The 23,263-nt window shown below is 40.8% G+C and overlaps 4 non-coding genes across 4 annotated transcripts; 1 reads left to right on the top strand and 3 right to left on the bottom strand.

The window, feature by feature from the left end:
- Positions 1–2,876: 2,876 nt before the first annotated feature.
- On the bottom strand, positions 2,877–2,950 carry trnai-aau (transfer RNA isoleucine (anticodon AAU)). The gene has a single exon. It is a non-coding gene; the product is annotated as a tRNA-Ile (tRNA).
- A 697-nt stretch (positions 2,951–3,647) lies between these two features.
- Positions 3,648–3,719, bottom strand: trnaq-cug (transfer RNA glutamine (anticodon CUG)). The gene has a single exon. It is a non-coding gene; the product is annotated as a tRNA-Gln (tRNA).
- A 1,103-nt stretch (positions 3,720–4,822) lies between these two features.
- trnaf-aaa (transfer RNA phenylalanine (anticodon AAA)) lies at positions 4,823–4,901 on the bottom strand. Its single transcript has one exon. It is a non-coding gene; the product is annotated as a tRNA-Phe (tRNA).
- A 13,744-nt stretch (positions 4,902–18,645) lies between these two features.
- trnas-uga (transfer RNA serine (anticodon UGA)) lies at positions 18,646–18,719 on the top strand. Its single transcript has one exon. It is a non-coding gene; the product is annotated as a tRNA-Ser (tRNA).
- The last annotated feature ends 4,544 nt before the right edge of the window (positions 18,720–23,263 follow it).

Raw genomic sequence — 23,263 nt, 5'->3', positions numbered from 1 at the left:
AATAAGTCATTGAATATTAACACAACTAGGCATTGTCCATTATTTACCTACGAGGTCCCCATTAAATAAGTTACAAATGTACATGCCACAGACAACTTATTTGACAGGGTCTCCATAGGTAAATAATGGACAAACCGATATTAAGCTTAATAAACGTCTTATAAAACTGTAATTAACAGGTAAAACAGATATAGGCATTGTCCATGGTTTACCTACGAGGTCCCCATTAAATAAGTTACAAATGTACATGCCACAGATAACTTATTTGACAGGGTCTCCATGGGTAAATAATGGACAAACCGATATTAAGCTTAATAAAGGTGTTATAACGCTGTAATTAACAGGTGTGGCCAAATAAGTCAAATGCATCCCACCCATAACACTTTTGACACATTACCCGTAAGTTTGAAATGTACACACCTTGTTTAGGCTTATGGGGCACAACTGTGAGCTGTAAAACACATCACCACGAAGCCCAGTGTATCTTTTGTGCTTTACAGTTGGTTTGAGTTTAATAAGTCATTGAATATTAACACAACTAGGCATTGTCCATTATTTACCTACGAGGTCCCCATTAAATAAGTTACAAATGTACATGCCACAGACAACTTATTTGACAGGGTCTCCATAGGTAAATAATGGACAAACCGATATTAAGCTTCATAAACGTCTTATAACACTGTAATTAACAGGTAAAACAGATATTGGCATTGTCCATGGTGTACCTACGAGGTCCCCATTAAATAAGTTACAAATGTACATGCCACAGATAACTTTTTTGACTCGGTCTCCATAGGTAAATAATGGACAAACCGATATTAAGCTTAATAAACATCTTATAACACTGTAATTAACAGGTAAAACAGGTATAGGCATTGTCCATGGTTTACCTACGAGGTCCCCATTAAATAAGTTACAAATGTACATGCCACAGATAACTTATTTGACAGGGTCTCCATAGGTAAATAATGGACAAACCGATATTAAGCTTAATAAAGGTGTTATAACGCTGTAATTAACAGGTGTGGCCAAATAAGTCAAATGCATCCCACTCATAACACTTTTGACACATTACCCGTAAGTTTGAAATGTACACACCTTGTTTAGGCTTATGGGGCACAACTGTGAGCTGTAAAACACATCACCACGAAGCCCAGTGTCTCTTTTGTGCTTTACAGTTGGTTTGAGTTTAATAAGTCATTGAATATTAACACAACTAGGCATTGTCCATTATTTACCTACGAGGTCCCCATTAAATAAGTTACAAATGTACATGCCACAGACAACTTATTTGACAGGGTCTCCATAGGTAAATAATGGACAAACCGATATTAAGCTTAATAAAGTTGTTATAACGCTGTAATTAACAGGTAAAAACACATAGGCATTGTCCATGGTTTACCTACGTGGTCCCCATTAAATAAGTTAGTAATGTACATGACACAAATAACTTATTTGACAGGGTCTCCATATGTAAATAATGGACAAACCGATATTAAGCTTAATAAACGTCTTATAACACTGTAATTAACAGGTAAAACAGATATAGGCATTGTCCATGGTTTACCTACGAGGTCCCCATTAAATAAGTTACAAATGTACATGCCACAGATAACTTATTTGACAGGGTCTCCATAGGTAAATAATGGACAAACCGATATTAAGCTTAATAAAGGTTCTACAATGCTTTAATTAACAGGTAATGGCCAAATAAGACAAATGCATCCCACTCATAACACTTTTGACACATTACCCGTAGGTTTTAAATGTACACACCTTGTATAGGCTTATGGGGCACAACTGTGAGCTGTAAAGCACATCACCACGAAGCCCAGTGTCTCCTGTGAGCTTTACAGTTGTTTTGAGCTGAATAACTCATTGAATAATAATACGTATAGGCATTGTCCATTATTTACCTACGAGGTCCCCAATAAATAAGTTAGGAATGTACATGCCACACATAACTTATTTGACAGGGTCTCCATAGGTAAATAATGGACACAACGTTTTTATGCTTCTGGAGCACAAAGATGAGCTTTAAAGTACATCATTACGAAGGACCATGTCTCTATGGCACTCTGCAGCTGGTTTAGGCTGTGTAGCTCATTGCCGAAGTAGACAAGACCACTGGACTGGGTTCTCGCCCTGTGCACCAGTCGGGGCCGCTTTCGAATAAATCGCAGGTGTGAGAAAACTAGATTTGGATACACATTTCCCTTTTATGACTCGAAATTCAAAGCGAAGGGCTCTTGGGTGTTTGGGCGTGCGTTGCACCGCCGCTCGGGGCCTATCGGCTCGAATATGGCCAGTCGGCACCGATACGGAGCGGGAGTCGGCGGCCGGCAACGAGAACGCCACGTCTCGGGTTCTTTGGGGCTTCGGGGGGCGTCCGGGGCGTCGGATGGGTCCTCCGATGCGTTTAGGCTGCAAGGGGGATGCATAGGCGTGTCCATTGGGATGCCCCGCCCAAAATAGGTGGCAAGGGGGATGGGTAGGTGATTCGTGTACGCCGGGTGCGGAGCCGGGCCCTAGGCGTCAAGGGGACGTTTAGGCTTCATTCTGACTGCCCACTCGCCACCTAATCGACGCGCGCGAAATAGGTTACAGGCGTACGTGCAGTCGCCCTCTGGTTGCTTCGCCTCGTATTGCCCCTAACCTTGTTTCTGTGGGGCGCTTTTCGGGCATTTTTCACGTGGTCCCCGGGCGGCGTGGGCGCGCCGAGACACTGCAGATCGCGTTCGGGCAACTTCCCCTTCGTTTCGGGACCGCCGCGCGACCTGGGAAAAATCTGGGGGCGCTGGCGCGCAGCGTCCATTTGGCGTCATTTAAGTTACCCAATACATCTGATGGCCTAAGGCATGCTAGAGAAGAGCCTTTGGCCCGTACGGGGATTGAACCCGCGACCTTGCCGTTATTAGCACCACGCTCTAGCCAACTGAGCTAACCGGCCATGGGTATCCTGCTTTCATGATCTGGATCGCCATAGTGCCACCTTGAGTGTCCTCACAATACGAGGAACGGTTAAAGCAGGGCTCGTCCGCGATTTGAACCCATATTAATGGTAAAATGGTAGAGCGCTCAAATGGTAGAGCGCTCGCTTGGCATTCGAGAGGTAGAGGGAATGACGCCCTTATTCTCCATATTAGAGGCTTTTGGAGCTTCCTTCTTGCGACTTAGCCCTCCCTGTGCTACCTGTCGAGGCTCACCGCTGCAGGAAAAGGTCTTCGTGTTGATTCCTGTTCATATATTCAGTCACAAAAAGCCTTCAGTGCCCCTTGTCTCTCCTCGCTATGGCACTTGGACACAAATGACAAGAATCTCCCATAAGGTGCGCATTGCTTTTATCCAGAGCAACGTGATGCAGGACATTTCACGATCAGAGACAATCAAGTTGTCACTTAAGATTCCACAAGTTCTTTTTGCTGTGTTACTTGCATTTTCAATAAACCAGTGTGGATATGTGTGAGAATTTGGGTTTTGCCTGTGTCCCACACACATTATGTGAAATGTATTGCAAAGATTATTGTTCACAAATCATAACGTGAGAAATGTATTTCAATGAATATTGTTCTTGAATTATGTCTAACCTTACCTGCGATAACAATCCCTGGCATGCTCCCCTAGAAAAAGTGTAGACTTCCAATCTTAGGTCTCACCGAGATTTGAACTCGGATCGCTGGATTCAGAGTCCAGAATGCTAACCATTACACCATGAAACCCAACGTAAAGGTGTTTTCGACATGCCGTATACCGAGGAAAAGAGCGCACGGTCTTGTGAATGGAAGAGCTTCACTATGACTAGAGCAAAGCTTTGAAAATTAGTATGACGCTCATTTAGTTTTGCCACGCTTTTGCACTTTAATTTTGAGTCAAAAATAGCGACGTGTCCAAGCATAATCCTCAACAACCGTCTCTGTGGCGCAATCGGTTAGCGTGTTCGGCTGTTAACCAAACCTATGGTGGTTCAAGCCCACCCAGCAGCAGTTTTCTGACCCCAAAGTGCTGAGGCCCGCCAGTGGAGCTTACTCAACAGAGTCTTACTCTAAAACAATACGGCTTTGCAAACACACTGAAGGAAAAGAAGCCTTTGGCTTCTCACGCCGAGAGTTAAACCCGGGCAGCTTGGGTGAAACCAGGAGTCCTGACTGCTGGACCATGCCTGACACCTCAGCAAGCGCAATACGGACTGCAACTGTTTCCAAGAGATTAAGAATCGGAGTAGCGATCCCACATTTCCAATGCAAGTCGGAAAGACTTTCCATTTCTCTGCACGTCTACGAGCAGTGAACAACAGAAAGAAGAGCTACGATTTGAGAAGTATAATCCTCGCTAGTAGGTTGGACAGTATCTCCGCATGTCAGAAATGATGAGGAGGCTCCTCCCAGACCGAGCTGAGCTGTCCTGGTTTGTGTCGGTGCGTGCCAAGTTCTTCTTCCAAGCCTCCTCCAAAATGATTCCCCGACGGGGAGTTAAGCCTTTTCTTTGCCACTGTCCAATAGCTTGGATGAGCTGGGTTTAAACATTCTAAAGAACAGCTGAAGAAGTGCTTGGCGCGGCTCTTTTTGAACAAATTGCAGTGTTCGCCCGATAGAAGGCGTTCGCCATCAACACAGTTTCAAAGTGAGCGAGAAGCAGTTCCTTCAAGCCCCCCCCCCCAAAAGTTGCCTCGACCCGGATTCACTGAGGCCACAACTCAGAGTATTAACCAACCACACGATAAAGGCGAGCCCAACAGACGGCTGTACAGGGCTCGACCCGAGATTAAGTTTGCTCTTTCGTCTCTAGAGATACTAATCAGCACCAGAGCTAAATGCACCGCAAACATAGTCGGCAGGATTCGAACCTGCGCGGAGAGACCCCAATGGATTTTTAGTCCATCGCCTTAACCACTCGGCCAGGGCAAAATGGACTGCTACAAGGGGAAAAGAGAGAGGGAAAGGGGGAGCAGAAAGAAAGAAACAAAATCACTATATTATAATTCTTTGAACACTCACCAAGGATTTAAGTAACGGGTTTGTTTGATTTTTGACTATACAATTTATAATAAAAACTTAAAATACTTATCTGATAAACACACCACAGACTCTATTCAAGACTTGCACCTGGAATCTTCCACCCATAAGGATGTGGTGTCTTTTCTTCTACAAACACTGCAAATTACAATTTATAATAAAAACTTAACATACTGATCTAACAAACACACCACACACTCTATTCAAGACTTGCACTTGGAATCTTCCACCCAATGGATGGATGTGTTTCTATTACACCACAAGAGTTGTGTCTTTTTTTCTACAAACACTGCAAAATAACACAGCAAGTAAATACAAAATGTTCACAATACACGTAGCACAATATTCATAACTGCAATATATAAAAGAAATAAAAAAATCAAAGACCTTGTACATCATCCCTCCACTGTGCAATCGAGAGGCCTGAGGCTGGACAATACCACCGGCCCTTCAACTGAGTGTGGCCAGTTCTCTTACTTTGTGCCAGCCCACACTGCTTGCAGATATAGTGATAAATATCCTTTGTAAGCTGTTTCCGTGGTGGTTCAACTCTAGCCACTCGCTACTCATCCTCTTGGGCAGCTTTCTGCCTTCTCATTATGCGCTGCCTGGGTTGAATAGAGGGACAAGTTTGTGGTGGCAGATTATCAGGCACCTGGAACTGAGGAGGTGACCGGAACTGGGAAGGAGTCTGGAATTGGGGAGGGGTCTGGAATTGGGGATTGGGCATAAAATGGTTAGATTGAGACACTGGCAGATCTGGTGGGTAGCTGGGAAAGGGTGGGTAGATGGGAAAGGGTAGGTAGCTGGGAAACGGTGGGGAATACCCTGTTCACTCCAAAGTCAAAATTCCATGGCTTTGCCCTTTGAAGGTAGTGGGGCATAAGAACGATGACTATATTTGGAATGTTGCCTGTGACGGTTCGGTACGAATTCATGTACCTTAACACCCCTAACTGTGATTGTATAAAGTACTGCATAAAAGAAAACTCACCACGAGGAGACAGTAGTTGTGTTTATTGGGACCAGAACCAGGTTAGTCTGTCCTAGAACCGCTCTGCTGTCCTCCAGAAGCTGTTTTAAGTGGCTGTACACTGCCACCATAGATTGTGGTATTGGCAGAGTCTTACCCTGTGTGTCCCTAGGCCTTTTCCGTGCTTGCTGACACACTTTTAAAAGCCGTAGGCAAGCACATTCACATACCCTGTGCACTTCAGAGCTCTGAGCTGCCTGACCATGAGTCATGAACAGTCTATGGAAAGGAGGGATGATATAATCTGGACTGTATACTGGGTTATAAACTAGTTAATATCCAAATAGTCAAATTACCTCTCTGAGGCACGCTGTCCTGGAGCAGAGCAACTCCGCTTCCTGAACGCTCTCCAAGGTCCTGGCAAAGATTTCTTCTTAACTCTCTGGCAATATTTTGATGGAATCTTGTCCATGGCATCCAGAGCTATGTTCAGCTGGACTATGTTGGCCTCCTCCTGTGATGATATGGCAGTGATCATTTTGTTTAGGCCAACCAGGTAGGCTGGCAGGACATCAACTGCCTCCCATCCAATGACACCTCTGGAATCACGCTGTTTACTCTGAAAATTGAGAAAAAATTCAACCACAATCCAATAAATATAAACAGTGTTGTAGTAATTATTTTGCATTGAACATTCATCTATTTTAATTTACAAACAGTTGAAAATAGGTGTTTTGCACTGCACCAGATACATTTTTTTTAAGTAAAAGATAGAACAGGATAGCAACACTACCTGGCCTGATGACATCGAATGTCCTGAGTGTTGAGGCCCCCACCACAGATACATTTTCTTTTGCCCATGACATGTTCCACCTTGAGGCCCCCTCTAACATGTAAATTTGTGTGTGTATGGCATTGCATCTCCATCCTAAGAATAAAAATTCACAGATTCAGTCAGCAATTATTTTAAACTGTGGACATACAAATTTAATGACTGTTATAGAACAGTAAAAGTAAATTTCAGGAAAACAAGCCAAATCCAGTTAGTACCCAAGTTTCAACTTCTATAATGCTGACAACAATAGCAATCTTTTGAACAAAATCTATCTAAAAATCTATCTATCTATATCTATAAAACACACTGCAATTTAAAATTTAGAATTTACCAGGAATGAATGCACACTGGTGGCGGTGAAAACACTCCAGCGAGGATGACTCCCTGCCACACCTAAGCACGTATCGGACTTTGCCACCTTTCTGGAGTGTCCCCATCTTTGTGTACATCTCTACATGTTGAGGGTCCTGGATGCACTCAAGGTGTTTTTGTTGCATCTTCCAGACGTGGTGCATGCTGTCAGAGTTAATCAGGCGAAGCCCTGTAGTGTAAGTTAGCTCCCACACTGACTCCAGAAGCCCTGAAATTATGGTCCGGACCTCCTCAGCTTTGCACGTCCGTCTCCTACAGTGCTTTGCCAGTGTTACGACCACCCCCTGCCTACCTTAGGTTTTTCTTTTCTCGCCAGTGCACGGGCAGGATTGGAATTAAGTGACTTGATTGAACAATTAGTTGCACCTGAGTTTTGGATGTGGGAATACCTTTTGTCATAATAAAGAGTGTGGAGTAGCTCTCTTTATGAGAGAACGTTTTTATCTGCCCTCTCAGATATTTTTCTTTTCTTTAATGTTATGTGTTATGAGAACTCAATGGTCGAACCCAATTGCAGGCAGGAGATGGCAGACACAGAACGAGATGATGGTGAAGGGTTTAACAATATTTATTAAACACAAGACTACACAAACAGGCAAAATAAAACCCACAAGGGGGAAAACAAGACAGGATAAACAATAATTTTAAGAAGGACACTGACTAACTAAAACTAAGAAAACTAAAACTTGAACAACACTAACATAAACTAAACTAGACTTACTACACGGAGGGAACAGGACTTGGTTGACAAGGGAACAGGATACAGCTACACGAACAGGAATATCTTAGACAGCAAACAGCATACAGGTACAAGCACAAGCAAGGTAACACTTACAATGAACGCGCACAGGACAATCAAACATGAGGATGTTTTATAGGAGAGAAGACAAGAGGGAACAGGTGCAAGGGATTACACTCAAGGAAAGCTAATTAACACAAACTAGGAAACAGGAGGGTAGGAACAATGACAAGACAAGAGAGAGATGAAATCGTCTCTCTCTGTGACGGGTGCGTAGCTCACCTCACATGGTTAACTACCATAGTTTGAATTAGTTATTTTGAAGTTTAATTCAATATGGTTTACTTTATTTAAATCCTCTCAATATAATAAACACAGGACAAGTTGACAGGTTAACAGTTTATTAAATTTTTGAAGATATAGAAGGGTGCACACTAATATTCTTCTTTGCTGTTTAACTCTACCTGAGTCCTAGATTCCTTTGGTCCATGGATTGAACGGCCTGTTCTTGGCCACACCACTACACTCTCCCACATGAAACAGAGGATTCTGTATGATTCCACCTCTAAACCAAGAATTACCTGACAAGGAGAGGTGAAACCCTGACAGAACCCCCGCCTTAAGGAACAGCAACCTGATGCTCCTCAAAGGCACGAACAAGACAAGGCAGACTGAGACAAAAACAAGATCAAACAAAACATGGAAAACAAGACTAGGGGCAGACAGGCAAGAACAATGAGTGGATTAGGGTGGGACAATAAAAATAACAAACAAGGGAGGGGGGGTGGGGGCAAACAAGCTAGAACAGGGGGAAGTCCAGATGGGGCAGGGCTGGGAGGGGAAGTCCTAGCCCTGGGGAACGTGCCGGAACGCGGAGCCCCTGGGGGCTTGACAGGGCTTGACGCCGGCTGCTGGAACGGGCTTGTATGATTCCACCTCTAAACCAAGAAATACCTGACAAGGAGAGGTGAAACCATGACAGTTATGTGTTTTGTAATCTTCAACATGTCGAGTTTGTTTTATATTATATGAGAAAGTCTGTTTCTTTTGTTTCCTCTTGCTGAGTTAAAATGTATTTCCTTTTTGCTTCATACATTTTAATAAATTCAATTTTGTTAAAAACGTATTAATTTTTTCTGACTCCTTCTTTATGTTTCAGAGAGGTTCTGAGTCAGAGAGGTACTGGATGGTTCGTCGTGCCCACTCCTCACAAAAGGTTTGCTTTATCTCGCAAAAGGTTTGCGTACTCTCACAAAAGGTTCGCGTTCTCTCGCACAAAACATACAAACCTCCACGTGAGTACAAATACAAAACTGCATCAATTACTTGGTGTAGCTCACTGATGGAGGACGATCTTCAGTTGTTTTTAAGGTCACGGCATGTTCCAGAAGATATCATCATCCGCATGAATAGGGACAAGGTAGGCATAATGTTTCATTAAAACTGTTGACATGTATGTCTGTAGGGGTGTAAACATTTAATAGGCCTATGATAATATGTCCACATAAGCTATGTTATAATTACAAGCCACCGACCATCATCGTTGTTGAATCAGATATTACTACAGAATTTACTAACATTAGTATCATGCACAGTATTCGAAATTGCGACCATTGTACTTCCTTATGCTCCCAAAACCTGTAACCCATTTAACCTCAAATATATTTGGGAGCATTTGTGCGAGTGCCATTCTGTTATGATGTGACGTGTTTTCATTAACGTTACTGTACAGAGCGTTTAATATATGCGCTGCAGTGATCGGTGTAAATCAGGGATAATATTAGAATCACACAACAATATCAATCAATGAGGGGTGTCGTTATCTGGCAAGGTCCAAATTCAGCACAACACAGGCCAGGTGGTCTGTCGAATTGTCCTACCCTGTCAGATTTTCCTACCGCAGGGCAAATTTAGCCTATCTAAACCACATCGACAAAATAAACATCTAGGATGATTTTACAATGCAAAATACACTGTCAGACAGTTCTACCAGTTTAAAATGAACACATAAATAAATATGCATCGTAAATAGCTTGTCAGATTATCCTACCAGCATAAAATAAACATGTAGGATTAATTTACAGTGCAATACCCTATCAAGTTGTACTACCAGTACTAAATAAATATGTAGAATCATATAACAATGAAAATAAACAATCAGATTCACGTAACAGTATAAAATAAAAAAGTAGGATGATTTTCTAGAGCATAAACATACGTAACATTGATGTGCGCATGCCTGGAAAGATGATCTGACGGGTAGAATGAATTTTCAGGACACCGGCCATTTAGACGGACGTGTTAGGCTGCTCGCGGTCGTCTCGCGTTTATGACTGTCCTGATTTTTATTCAATCCGAGCGCAGATATTGACTTGTATTACTCGTATGATACTCGTCACTCGGCAAAAGTGCTTTATCCGTACCGGATACTCGTTTCAGCCGAGTATCCGGCTCAACTCTAGTATTTACCATATTAGCTGGTTAGATTAACTATAGGCCTAACCTGTATGTTAATACTGAACCCCATTATAGAACAAACATGGCATGATAAAGAGGTGCAACTTTTACTGTTAACATACACAGTGAATAAATTTAAACTGTGTTTATTGACATATTATGAGATAGATCTTCTCGTAATTTTCAGATTGGCAAGTCTGTGCTCTCTGTCATGACTGATGAGCAAATGACAACGTATATTAATTCATATGGGGATCGACTGGCTGTCTACTCCTTCTGTCAACAGACAGCGGCCTCTTCTGATAAAGAATCGTTGCTACAGAAACTGAGAGAAAAAATTGAAGCAAGGAAACTGGGATCATAGTCAGCTAAAACTTTGCATGGTAAAACATGTGTCTTCCCTGATGTGCAGAATTTAATGGCACGACAACAAAATATTTCTGCAGAAAATAACACAAGAAAAATTGAAATTGGATGGCTTCACTTCGGATGTAATGGATACCAACAAGTGAGGACCAATAATGGTGGTGGCACTAGACACATGACGGACCAAAAAAAGACAACTGTTTCACAAATCATGGAAATGGTAAAGAACCTTTTTTCCCAAATGGGGAGTCACCAAAAGGTTCAGAAGCAGATTTCACTTTTCAAGTTTGTGATTTCAAAAGAAAAAAAATTCCATTGGATACCACTGTTGGAAATCTGTATGAAGAAACCAAACTGAAGTTGTTGAGATTTTACATTTGCACTAAACAAGAGGTGTGTCTCACAGATGTAGAATCTTTATCTGATGAAGAGGAAAGCAATGAACACTCATTACTAATGGACAGATTAGAGAGTGAAACTGAGGTTGCTGCTGCAAAACTGTCATTGCATGGACGTGACAGTGATTCTGACGATTCAAGAACACAATTTTTGGATGACAGACTATCCTCTGACAGAGGCAACAAGAGTAAGGTAAGTAAAATCAGAAAGACTTTGACATTTACACTTTAAAAAACAGTGTTAAAACAGATTTTGTGTTCAGTTAAGGTTGAGGCCAACACATTTAATAATTTAATTTAGAATGGCTCTGGAGTCAATCATTAAATGTTATATTGGATGATTTTCAGAAAAAATTAAGAACAAGAGCAGAGATAACAAGGGGAATAGAAGATGTTGCACAGACTGATTTAACCTCCACAAAAGTCTCTTCACAAGAAACCCAAAGAACACACACCGTCCAAAGACTTACAAGCAGCTCAAGTGACGATGAGACTATTGAATCGTGGAATCAAAGTACTCAGCAACCAAAAAGTCCACAGCCTTCAAATGAGCTCTGTGATATACCAAGAGGCTATGAATTGATTGACTTGACCAATCAGATTCCTCCACCACGCGACTTAGTTCAAACCCTTGAATATGACGATAAGGAAGACACAATTGAGTGGAATGAAGGGGATGAACTTGGACAAACAGATGAAGACAAGGCAGTTGTGATAACATGGAATCTGAATGAGGATGTCATACAGCTAATGTGATCCTAATGGACCAAATGTCTTGGTAGAGATGTGAAGCAGTAAATGGGAATTATAAAATAATAAATAATAAAACTGATTTACATGCTAATTATAATAGAAAATAACATTCATAGTTAACTTTTAAGGTCACAGTGCATCCACTGTCCTCAGCGTTGTGCTTCTTAGTAATCAATATAGGATTTTTTTACTTTTTTCATGTTTTTCTGACAGAGTGTCTAACTTTCATTTTCTGCATCTTTATTGATCCTCCAGAATGCAGAGATAATTGAAGCTGAAACTTCTGGTAAGTGTGGCAAAAATATGTTTTGTATGTGGATGCCAATTTAGATCATATAACCGTTCCTAAAATACCTGCAGTATGGATTCCAAATACCCAGAATTGCCTATTTTTTATAGCAGGCCGATAGGATCTCTAGCTTTCCCTCCACACACAACCATAGGCTATGCCGTGACTCCACCCCTAGACCAAGAATCATGACACATGCATCTCCCCCTCCACAGACACTTTTCTCTTCACCTAAACTATTTCTTTAAATATAAAAATGTACACACATTTAATACACATTTAATTGCGCCGCAAAAATGATCAGTATGGTATAATTAGCACCTACATTCGCTTTCACATTAAAACAGGAATGTCACTCAAACAAAGTTCTCTTGCGCCCCTATTTTTTTTTTATTTTCTGATAAAACAACATACCCAAATTTAAACACCTGCCGCTCTTAAACCATATGGTCTATATTCATAATTCTGGTATATTTTTAACTACATACTTTTTCATAATTTTGTTGCACAAGAGTCATAATATCTTAAAGTCTCAAAGAAACAAGGTAAAACATGGTAAAACATACATGGAAAGTGGATTCCGTTTACTTTGAATAAAGTTTACTTAGAGGAAAATGGATGAAAACTTGATGGTAAGAGTTCGAAACACAGTAAATATAAAATTGAATGTCTGATCATTGTTTGATTCAAATTTGAGGATGATAATCCCAAAAATGTAGCTTCTGTAACCTTTTTTTAAAGAAATCCTTGGGCGTCCTTTCAAAAAGGCCACTTGGAGACACCAAAGTGACACTAAGTAACCAAATGACATCAGGAGTCCACACTTCATACTACATTTTGTATATCAATTCACCACTACTTGGCCCACCAAGACAGACAAGAAAAAACTATTTCAGAACAACATTTGTACATTTTAACAAAACTCTTTATTTTGAACAATTATATATATATATATATATATATATATATATATAATTATAACAAATATTTCAGAACATTTGTAATTGTAACAATTGTTTTTTACTCAAATAAAAAAACTATTGTTACAATTTTTTACTCAAGTACTCGACTATTGTTTGTTGTACTCTATTGTTTGTTGTACTCGACAATAGTAAACTATTGTTTACTCAAATACTCGACCATTACCGTCTCAAGAAGCAATTGCTTCTCTCTCTTTATTTTCCTCCCTGGAACTGGACGTTTTTGCAAGTCTCTGAAAACATTTTTGGAATAAGTATTAGTTTTGAATAAACTGAACACTGTAAAAATAAAAGAATCATTCAAACAATGATGGTTTATATTTTAACCGTCCCGTTTAGCAAAAAACACAGTGGCACCTCACATGTTGCACGCATCACTGGCGGCTTCTGATGGCAAAGTTTGCACTTTCGTCGTCCAGAAGTGGTGTTGTCCATGATGTGTTTTGGGTTGTGGCGACCAACATCAGAAGTCTCAGGGGCAGCAGTGCGTGATTTCAAGCCTGCAAGTTCCAGAACAAGCGTTTTACCTAAATGCTTTCTGTGTCAAGGGTTTTCGTTCCTTGCTCTGGCCAGATGCTGATGCAAAATGAAAGCGTTGAAAACAGCAATATCGACAAAGTGATAGAAGAATGTACGGTACCACTTCCGTGTCTTGTGGAGCACTTTGTAGTATCCAATGAGGGCATCAGACTGGTCCACTCCCCCAATGAACCTGTTGTAATCCAGCACTGCACCGGGAATAGGCACGTGCACTTGAGACCACTGCCCATCGTTAGCCTTCACCCTCCTTTTCACTCTGTCACCTTCATATGCTTTGTGGAATGTAGAGCACATCAGCACTTCCCGGGGTGTCTTTCCATTCCACAAACAGCAGCTCATCTTCTCTAAGACATCTAATGGACCCTAGTGGAGTATTCCGTGGCAGTCGGTTTATGATGGTCTTTGGGAAACCGATCCTGTTCAGACGTATGGTGCCACATGCCCAAATCTTCTTAGAGAGGATGTCTCTGAAAAGCATGGGGCTGATATAAAAGTTGTCAACATACAATGTGTAACCAGACCGCAACCTTTTTTCATTCACAAGTGCCATAACAGACTCATAGCTCAGCCCATTCCGAGACTGAATTGTCTTGCCCTCATACACGAAGAACTCACAAGTATAGCCACACAGGGAGTCTGCCAAAACAAAAAGCTTGTAACCCCATTTGGTGGGTTTGTTCTTCATGTACTGCTTGAGTACAGACCTTGCCTTGGATGCCACCATCCTCTCATCTATGGAGATGTTTTGATGTGCATGAAAGAAAGTCTTGCAGGCATCCCTAATGTTGTTATAGAGAGGCTTGATCTTCCCCAAGTCGTCGTAGGCTGATGTACCCTTCCTCTCTTCATTTTCTTCATCATCCTGAGGATCGCTAAGATGAAGAGCAGATGTGATGGTCAGAAACTTCCTGCAGGACATGATCTGAGCAGGAAAGGGAAGACTGTATGTCGTTGACCTCCTCCAATAATCAGTCATTAAAGACCTTAACAAGACCCAGGTATACAACAAGCACCATGTAAGGCTTAAAATCTTCCCCCGAGATGTTATGCCATGGCTTGTCTCTTCCCTGATTCAGTTTAGCCCCAAAGGCATTCGTGTTTTGAATGAGGGTCTGCAGCACAGATGTTGAAAAGAACAGCTGAAACAACTGCAGTGCTGTGTATGATGCGGTTAACAGCAGCTGTGGCCCAGGAGTACGAGCAGGCCTAAACACAGGTTGGGGAGGCTCAATATCATCCTCATCCACGTTGTGCCATTTCTCCTGTGAGGTGCTGGGGGACACAGCATGCACTGACTGGCTCCATGTCCCTCTCCCCCCTCTCGCCCTCCCCCCTCTCGCCCGCCCCTCCTTTTACCTGTACCATTTCCAGCTGCAGCAGATGGAGATGCAGATGATGACGATGGCTGCCGCTCTGGACACCAGTCCTCATCTGTGTCATTTGAAGGCTTATTTGACAGCACAGTAACAACAACTAAAAAACTATTAGCAGCATTCAGTCAATATAAAAAACAATATTAGCAACATAAATAGCTTCAATATTACTGTTTGTCAAATACTTTACACTTATAATGCTCAGCATTATAAATGTTTTGTAAAACCAATACTTTTCCTACATATCTTCACATAATACAGATACAAGATAATAACACTTGATACAAGATAATGTACATGTCACAGATACAATAAACTCTTTGCATCTTACCCATTTATGAATAATATAATAACTTTATGTATTATACATAAACTGTCTAGAAGAAATAAACGCTTACTAATCTCGTCGCTACGTGGCTTGTTTATCATGTACATTTTCATTATCGAAACAGCTAACGTTATGACATGATGACACATACACTGCTAATCCATCATAAAAATGTATAAGCAATCGAGAAAATATGTTGTAACTTACCGATCTAACACGGGATCAAGTCCATCAACAAACATGTCGTCTTCCAGGGAATCGACGCTCGACCCCGAACTATCTCTGTCGGAGACCCATGTCTCTGCTTCCTTCTGCTGGTCTTCATCGCTGCTCCTCATTATCTTCTCCAAAGCACTTTCAACATCAAAATACATTGTCTGTGGTCGACGATCCATTGTTGAGAGGTTCAGGTGTAGACTTTGGAGAAATCCGTTCACTAAAATGTGCTTCGTACAGCGAAGCGATGCTGTTCTCTGTAGAAGATATTAGAATACTTCAAAGGCCGGTCTTTCCGCGTTTTATTTAATCCTTTCCTCTCTGGTGTTTTGATTACAAAAACAAGTTCAGAACACGAATCTTGAGTGTTTTAGCTTTAAAATGATGCATAGTTTATGACAGTTTATCGAAAATTAATGTAAAACAAAGGTAATAAAAAAACGTAGACACGCCCACAAACCCCATGACGGCCCGCCAACGGGCCGATGCGCGAAATTAGGTTAACAGAGAGAAATAAGATGTATCATTAAAATGCAAATGATTTAAGATCACAATTACTTTAGATTTTTAGAAACAAAATAAAACGGCAATCAAATTGATTAAAATTTATAATTGTATATATAAAAAGAATAAGAGCAAAAAAAATGAAAAGAAATTAGAAAAAGAAGTGCAGTTGATGTAAACCAGCACAGTGCTCAGGTTGTGAATGCACAGCTAAACAAGTGTGTTTTTAATCTGGATTTAAAGAGTAGCATATGATATTTAAGGTCCTACTTTGGTTAATGGAGTGTACAACAACAAGTTTATGTACATAGAAGGTATAAAAACACTATTAGGTTGTATAGGTAATTATTCTTACCTTACTTCTTGACTGACTCTCATATTATTCGTTCGGCGATTCATCCCTCTAATCCCCTCCTATCCGCTAGCCTAGTGTCATGTGATTGGTCAGGTGGTGTAGTTTGCTGTGGTTGGTCAAACGCTTTCAAACGAGCAAGGCGGAACGAGAGCGAGTGATGATATTGAGTGTCAGGTGCACGTTGCACGGGTATTGCATCTCTTTGGAGGAGATCCGAAGCATAAAAGGAGGAGCGACCGGAGAGAGGACCAGACCTGGATTTTATGTTATGTTTTATATTTGTGTGGCCGGCAGTCGACCGTGCTGGAGCTGACGGCATTTTACTTTCGTTTTGTGGATTGTTTATTTTTATTAAAAGTTGTTGAATGTTCGCCAGTTCCCTCCTTCTTCCCATTCTTTGAACTTGTAACACCGTTCATCGTGTGTTGCAAATGGAACGCCTACCATCATTGCTGGATTACGGTTTACAGGTTATATATTATATACAGTGTATATGTAACAGGTACAGAATGTAACTAGTTAATTTCTTATATTAGAATTACACAAAAAGTGTAATTATTGTGTTTACCTGATATTCTGTCTATGTGTGTGCCTTCCCCTTTAAATATTCTATGAACGGTGTTTAACGGAACTTCTGGTCTGTTCACCTCCTCTTCCCTTTACGCACTGGATGTGCATGGGAGAGGTAGGTTTCTGTTGATCTCAGAACAATTTGTGTAATATTTGGTTAAAAGTAATTATTTTGTTCATTCTGTTGTAGTGAGACTAGTGAAATTGTCTTACGTGTTTATTTTATCATGGTTTTGTATACTTTCATTTAGTTGTATCTATTGTTTGATGAACCAATGTACGTGGAACACGTGGGTTAAATGTTACACATCTTTTCTGTTAACAGAGGGACAAAATGGCAAGACACACTGTAAGACTGTTTATTCTTTTCCATCAGGTATGTTACAAATGTCACTCGTCATATTTGTTTTCTGCCATTTTGTCTGTTCACCTCGTTTCCCTTTTCTGACTGGATGTGGATGGGAGAGAGGGACAAAAGGGCAAGACACACTGTAAGACTGTTTATTATTAAATGAAGAGTCAAAACGATATCTGATGTCCGAGCGGTTTCTACCTCATACGAAAGAAAACACAACGCAGACTACACCGGTCACATATAGATAGAGATGGGGGGGATTTAATTTACCAGGTTGAGTCCGATTCTGACGAAGAAATATTCGAAGATGATAGTAGATAATAGATAACTAAATCAACTGTTTTCACCTGTCCCTCGTCATTGCTAATTAGTCCTGCACCTGATTCTGTGTTCCTCAAGTGTTTGCGTTTGTGTTTTTTATATATAGAAAAACTAATATGCAATACGTTTTATAAGTGATTTTTTTTTGGCAAAATATGTCACGGATAATATGTGGCACAAATTGCTACCCCAATTGAATAATTAAAAAAATCTAACTTAATAGTTTAAATTTGTAAGACACCATTTAGTAAAGTGTGTGTTTTATTTTAATGTTATGCTGTACATATTTTAGCATCCTTTAACAAATGTCTGAATTTAAAAATTGAAATTCATTCAATGTATTTATTTTATACATTTGATCCTTCTCTTCTTTAGGCATTCATTCACTCACTACCTCCCTTCATCCCTGCCTCCCTTAGTCACACACACTCACTCACTCACTCACTCACTCACTCAGTCATCTATTCATATACTTAAATTGCTGATTGATGAGAATGGCATTGACCTTTTTTTTTCGTACTTAAAAGAAGGGTTTTGTTCTTTTACATGTTCCAGAAACACAGAAGAAGTGAACTTGCTCATCGCATCCTGCTTGACTGCACAGTATTGCAACACTGAAGTGATGATGGATGTCAAGCAGTCCTCACAAAAAACTGACTTGTGTGGCAAGTTTCAGTTGAAAAACATTTTGTCAAGTTCACAAACTGTTATTGTTGTATTAAAAATGAAGAACGTGACGGATTTGAAATAAACTGATCAATTCATGACTTACTCTGCCCCAGTGTGGCACTCGGTTCCCATACCCCTGTCAAAGGTGACCTCTTCCATGATTCCCATCTCTTCTTAATTGTTTGTTTTCCCCTTTGTTACTTGTCAGTCACAATCATCCCAAAACCGCTTTTTGGTGTAGGTGCCGTGGCTAAGCTGGTCAAAGCGCCTGTCTTGAAAATAGGAGATTGTGGGTTCAAATCCCAGCGGTGCCTGGGAACTTTGTGTGATTCCTTTGTGATCTTTAGACTAGGGAAACCTAGCCAATGCCTCTCGACACGTAGTTTTACTCATTAACCCGTTTAAACTGAAAAGTTTGGAAATATTTAAGAGATGATGGATGGGCATTAATCCACGCAAAAGTTGATGCGTGTGCAACGTGACGTAGGAATAATGTGTTGCGTGCAGGGGTAAAAGATATTCTCTAAACGTTGAAGACAATACTGCACACCTTTATGTTGCTAGAGATAGGGCTTCAACCTGTCGACTGCCTTCTGCATCAACTTGATACTTTGTCATCATGTTTTGGCCCCTTTTGTTTTATCAGTTACACGTGCTTTGATCGGTCCGAGTGTTGGCGCCGTGGCTTAGCTGGTCAAATTATTTATATTAAATATTTATTTTAAATGTCTGCCGGTATCCCGCCTCCTTCCTTCCATATCTTGAATCTTGTTACATTGGTGGTGTAGGAAGAAGAGACATGCTGTCGGAGAGTCCTCGCCGCAGAGTGGCCTCGCGGTGGCAGTGGCTGCCCGAAGCTTCGGTGGAACGGCGACCTTTGGTGACGCCCCTGGGTCGAGGTGGGTACGGTTTCGTTCAAGCGGGAGCGGGGGAGTTGCCGTCGCCCGCCAGAGGCCGAAGCCTGCGTCCGTCCCCGAGGGGGAGGAGCAGGGGGTGGGAGTGCTGAGTGCGGCCACCGCCAACCAGACGCCAGAGCCTGCGTCCGCCCGCCCAAGGGGGAGGAGAAGGGGACGGGGAACCCGCCCCGACTCCCAGATAAAGGAGGAGCCACCGCCGGTTGTCACTTAAATTAAATCTTTAATTAAATGTCTGTCGGTTCCTGCCTCCTTCCTTCCATATCTTGAATCTTGTTACAAAGACATTCTATAATACATCGGTAAGGGTAGGTACTGGAGCTCTGTGATATTAAACTATCCCCAATCGATACGTCAACCTGTGAAAATATGGTGGCACCAGCATAATTAATTAACCCCACAGGAGCCCCATCTGCAATATCTGTGCCGTCAGGATTTGTGATTTTGAGTCGCAAAAACAACATCATATTATTTAGATCTATGTAATCCTCTCCATTCCCAAACTCTAAGCTTATTTTTTACAACTGAACAATTCCTAGATTTACGCATTGCTTTGTTAAGCTTGGGACCCTCCTCTTGACACCTGGTGGCCATAATAGGTGTTTACTTGTCATAACTTTCAGGCCCGATCCGTCCTGTGGATGTCGGTTGTTGTTGATGTTAAAAGCAGTCGACATTGTGTTACTGACAACATCACTCAGTATATTTTTTGCAGCTGATTTAAGATGCGGTTTCGCTATGACGAAACCCCGTTTTAGTAGAGGTATGGCCATTCTAAAGAGACCTCTAAAGAGGCCCCCCACACCTCCTCCGTACATGACCGCACCCCCAGTGTACCCGGGGAGACCGCCCCTTGCCTGATTCTTGTAGTAAGACACATAGCGTTCAGGATCATGATCATAGCTTTTGTACATGGCCATCTTTATACAATTTGTTTCACAGGTCTAAAGTGTAGTTTAACGCACACTTTGCCGTAAGAAAACTTTACGTCTGTGTTTTGATCGCCTTTCACCTCAATACCTATGTCTGTGATGGTAGATTTATCAATAGACACGTAGTGCACTTTATCGTATCTTAAACTTACTATATGCTTGTTTTCGCGGCTATATGTGCAGTACCTAAGAGTGGTACGAAGGAATCACCAACTGATTGGTAATCGATAATGTCTGTGTAAAAATAGAGAGTGTAGAAGCCTCCATTTATGTCCGATTGATACGGTGCATACATCACAACATCCTTGTCACTATTAAGATCACCAGATCTCTGCATATGTCTGCCTAAAGGCACCCTAAGTTTCACACCTATAATAGTTCAAAAAACGTTCCATACAGAAATTGGATACAGGTAAAGCTAAAAAATAGAATATAATGAAAAAGGTCAATATTTTTTGTCACTCATTTCAGAAAGTTAACCCGTATATTATAAAACAGGGGAAGGTAACAGATTTTTTTAGGCCTTTACTGTGCATCGTGAGATATGGTACCTGCTGTACCACAGTCACTGTTATCATCACAGCTAAATTCTCTTCAGGATAAGACATAGAAGGCATTAGATGTAAAAAGAGTGAACATGGAGAACAATGAGGTTATTCTGTGTAAAACAGGGGAAGGTAACAGATTTTTTTAAGCCTTTACTGTGCATCGTGAGATATGGTGACCTGCTGTACCACAGTCACTGTTCTCATCACAGCTAAATGCTCTTCAGGATAAGACACAGAAGGCATTACATGTCAAAAGAGTGAATATGGAGAACAATAAGGCTATTCTGTGTAAAACAGGGGAAGGTAAAAGATTTTTTTAGCCTGTTACCGTGCATAGTGAAATATGGTGAGCTGCTGTACTACAAGGTTACTCTGTACATTATAAACATATCATTTTATAATGTTATGTTCTTATGTACATTTTATAGCCTATAATGCATGTATTTATGTATTTATATATAACACAAAGCTCATTTATGTCCATGTTTCTTAAATGGACAACGTTTAGATTGTCGTGATTGCTGTTCTATTATTTGGGTAAAGGGTAATACGCACTCACACACACACATATATATATATATATATATATATGTGTGTGTGTATTCACTTTTTATATATGTATATATATATATATATATATATATATATATATATATATATATATATATATATATATATATACATACACACACCTACATGTTGGCTATAAAACAACTACCATGGCAATCACAATAATGCCAAACGCAATCAGTAGAGGAATTAAATGATGCTGCTTTGTACAGTTCAATCTGCGTCTAAAGCCACTCACGTCACGTCAGCGCTCTTAAGAGACCTTCCGAAAAGCCCGCTCACAGTAACGTGCTCGAGAACAAAGCGCGTTATTGCCCAAGATTAAAAAGCTGCGCACGAGCAAAAGGGCATCCTCGCCCGAATTTACGCTCTTTGCGTAGAGAATTGTCGACAGTGACAACAGCGCCTACTGCGGTCACAAAATATCACGGGTAACAGAAAATTTGTAACACCGGCACTGCATCTACTCACGGCCGTAGCCAGCTATGAGGTCACCGAGGTCCGGACCTCGGTCATTTTTTTATATTCAAAAATAAAATGTCAAGCTCTCTGAATGATTATTTTGCCATTTAAACCACCCCATATCATATGAGTGTTTGCAATTCATCATGTTGCTGCGAGAAGCTAGCGCAGTGAACGGGGCTTGAGAGCGCATTGAGTGGGAGCGCGGGTATGCCTCCATTTGTTGCCAGATGCACCTATTATACGTGTTTTTTTACTCGTTTTTCCAATTTATTGTGACACTTTGGGAGTCTTGGGACGTTTATAAAGTGTAAAGTTGAACGTTAGTGTTAGTGATATATTAATCTTATTCACAAAACACAAGCTTTGAACTTATTTCGGATATCTTTTTCTTTCTTTTTGAAATTGCTTGTTTTTCATAGCAATATCTGGCAACATTGTACATTAATAAAAAAAAGCTTACAGACAAACTGTAACTTAATTGCTGACAGGAAGATACCACCATTGGTAAGACAAACGCAGTGATCATCGTTAATATCTGAAAGAAATGATTAACACCAACAAAAACAATAGCATAATACAAATATGTTTGTTACAGAATGAAATAGGCTATGCCATTGCCAAATAACGTTACTGACCAGCAGGATGACGTCTCATGCTCTTTAGTTAACCTTAAGTCATCAAAAAACATAAATTAAAGCAATGTTTTCAACTGGTGGGTCGCAAAAACGTTTTGAGTGGGTTGCGGAGTGTGCATTCAAAGAAACAACAAACGTAATTCTGTTTTTTTCTGACGCTAGACTTTTATTTTGACAGACGTGCGTGAAAGCGGTTGTATTTTTTCTTACACTTCCAGTGACAACATGTGAATGTGAACGGTCATTCTCTGCAATGCGAAGGCTCAAAACATGGCTCAGATCTTCTATGTCTAGTGAAAGGCTCACAGGACTGCCGTTGATGCATGTTCATCAAAAAGTTAAGCTGGACAAGGAGAGAGTCCTTAGACGGTGGGATGCCTCTGGCCACAGGAGGATACAGCTAGCTTTCAATGGAAAGGTAATGCATGTTGTAAAGAGTATAGTCATCCAACAGTCATTTGCATTTGCATTGATTATAAACTCTCTGTCTGAAGTCTGAATCTGTCTTTTTTTATTTTGTCATTTCAGTGAGCCAAGGAATGAAGAGTAGTACACGCGCACACACACACACACACACACACACACACACACACACACACACACGTCTGTGAAATGTAAAACATTATTTTGAATAAAAAAACTTTCGCAATCATCAACATGTCTGTCTATTTTGAAATTTAGGAGTGCATTTGTGGGTGTTATTATAGCACAATTCTTAACACCTTACTTTGGACCTCACTAATTTTCAAACCCTAGTTACGGCCTTGCATCTACTATATGCATATGGTGTGTGT

The sequence above is a fragment of the Triplophysa dalaica genome, chromosome 5 (genome assembly GCF_015846415.1).
Source record: "Triplophysa dalaica isolate WHDGS20190420 chromosome 5, ASM1584641v1, whole genome shotgun sequence".
NCBI lineage: Eukaryota > Metazoa > Chordata > Actinopteri > Cypriniformes > Nemacheilidae > Triplophysa > Triplophysa dalaica.
This window is presented reverse-complemented; position numbering and strand designations above follow the sequence as displayed.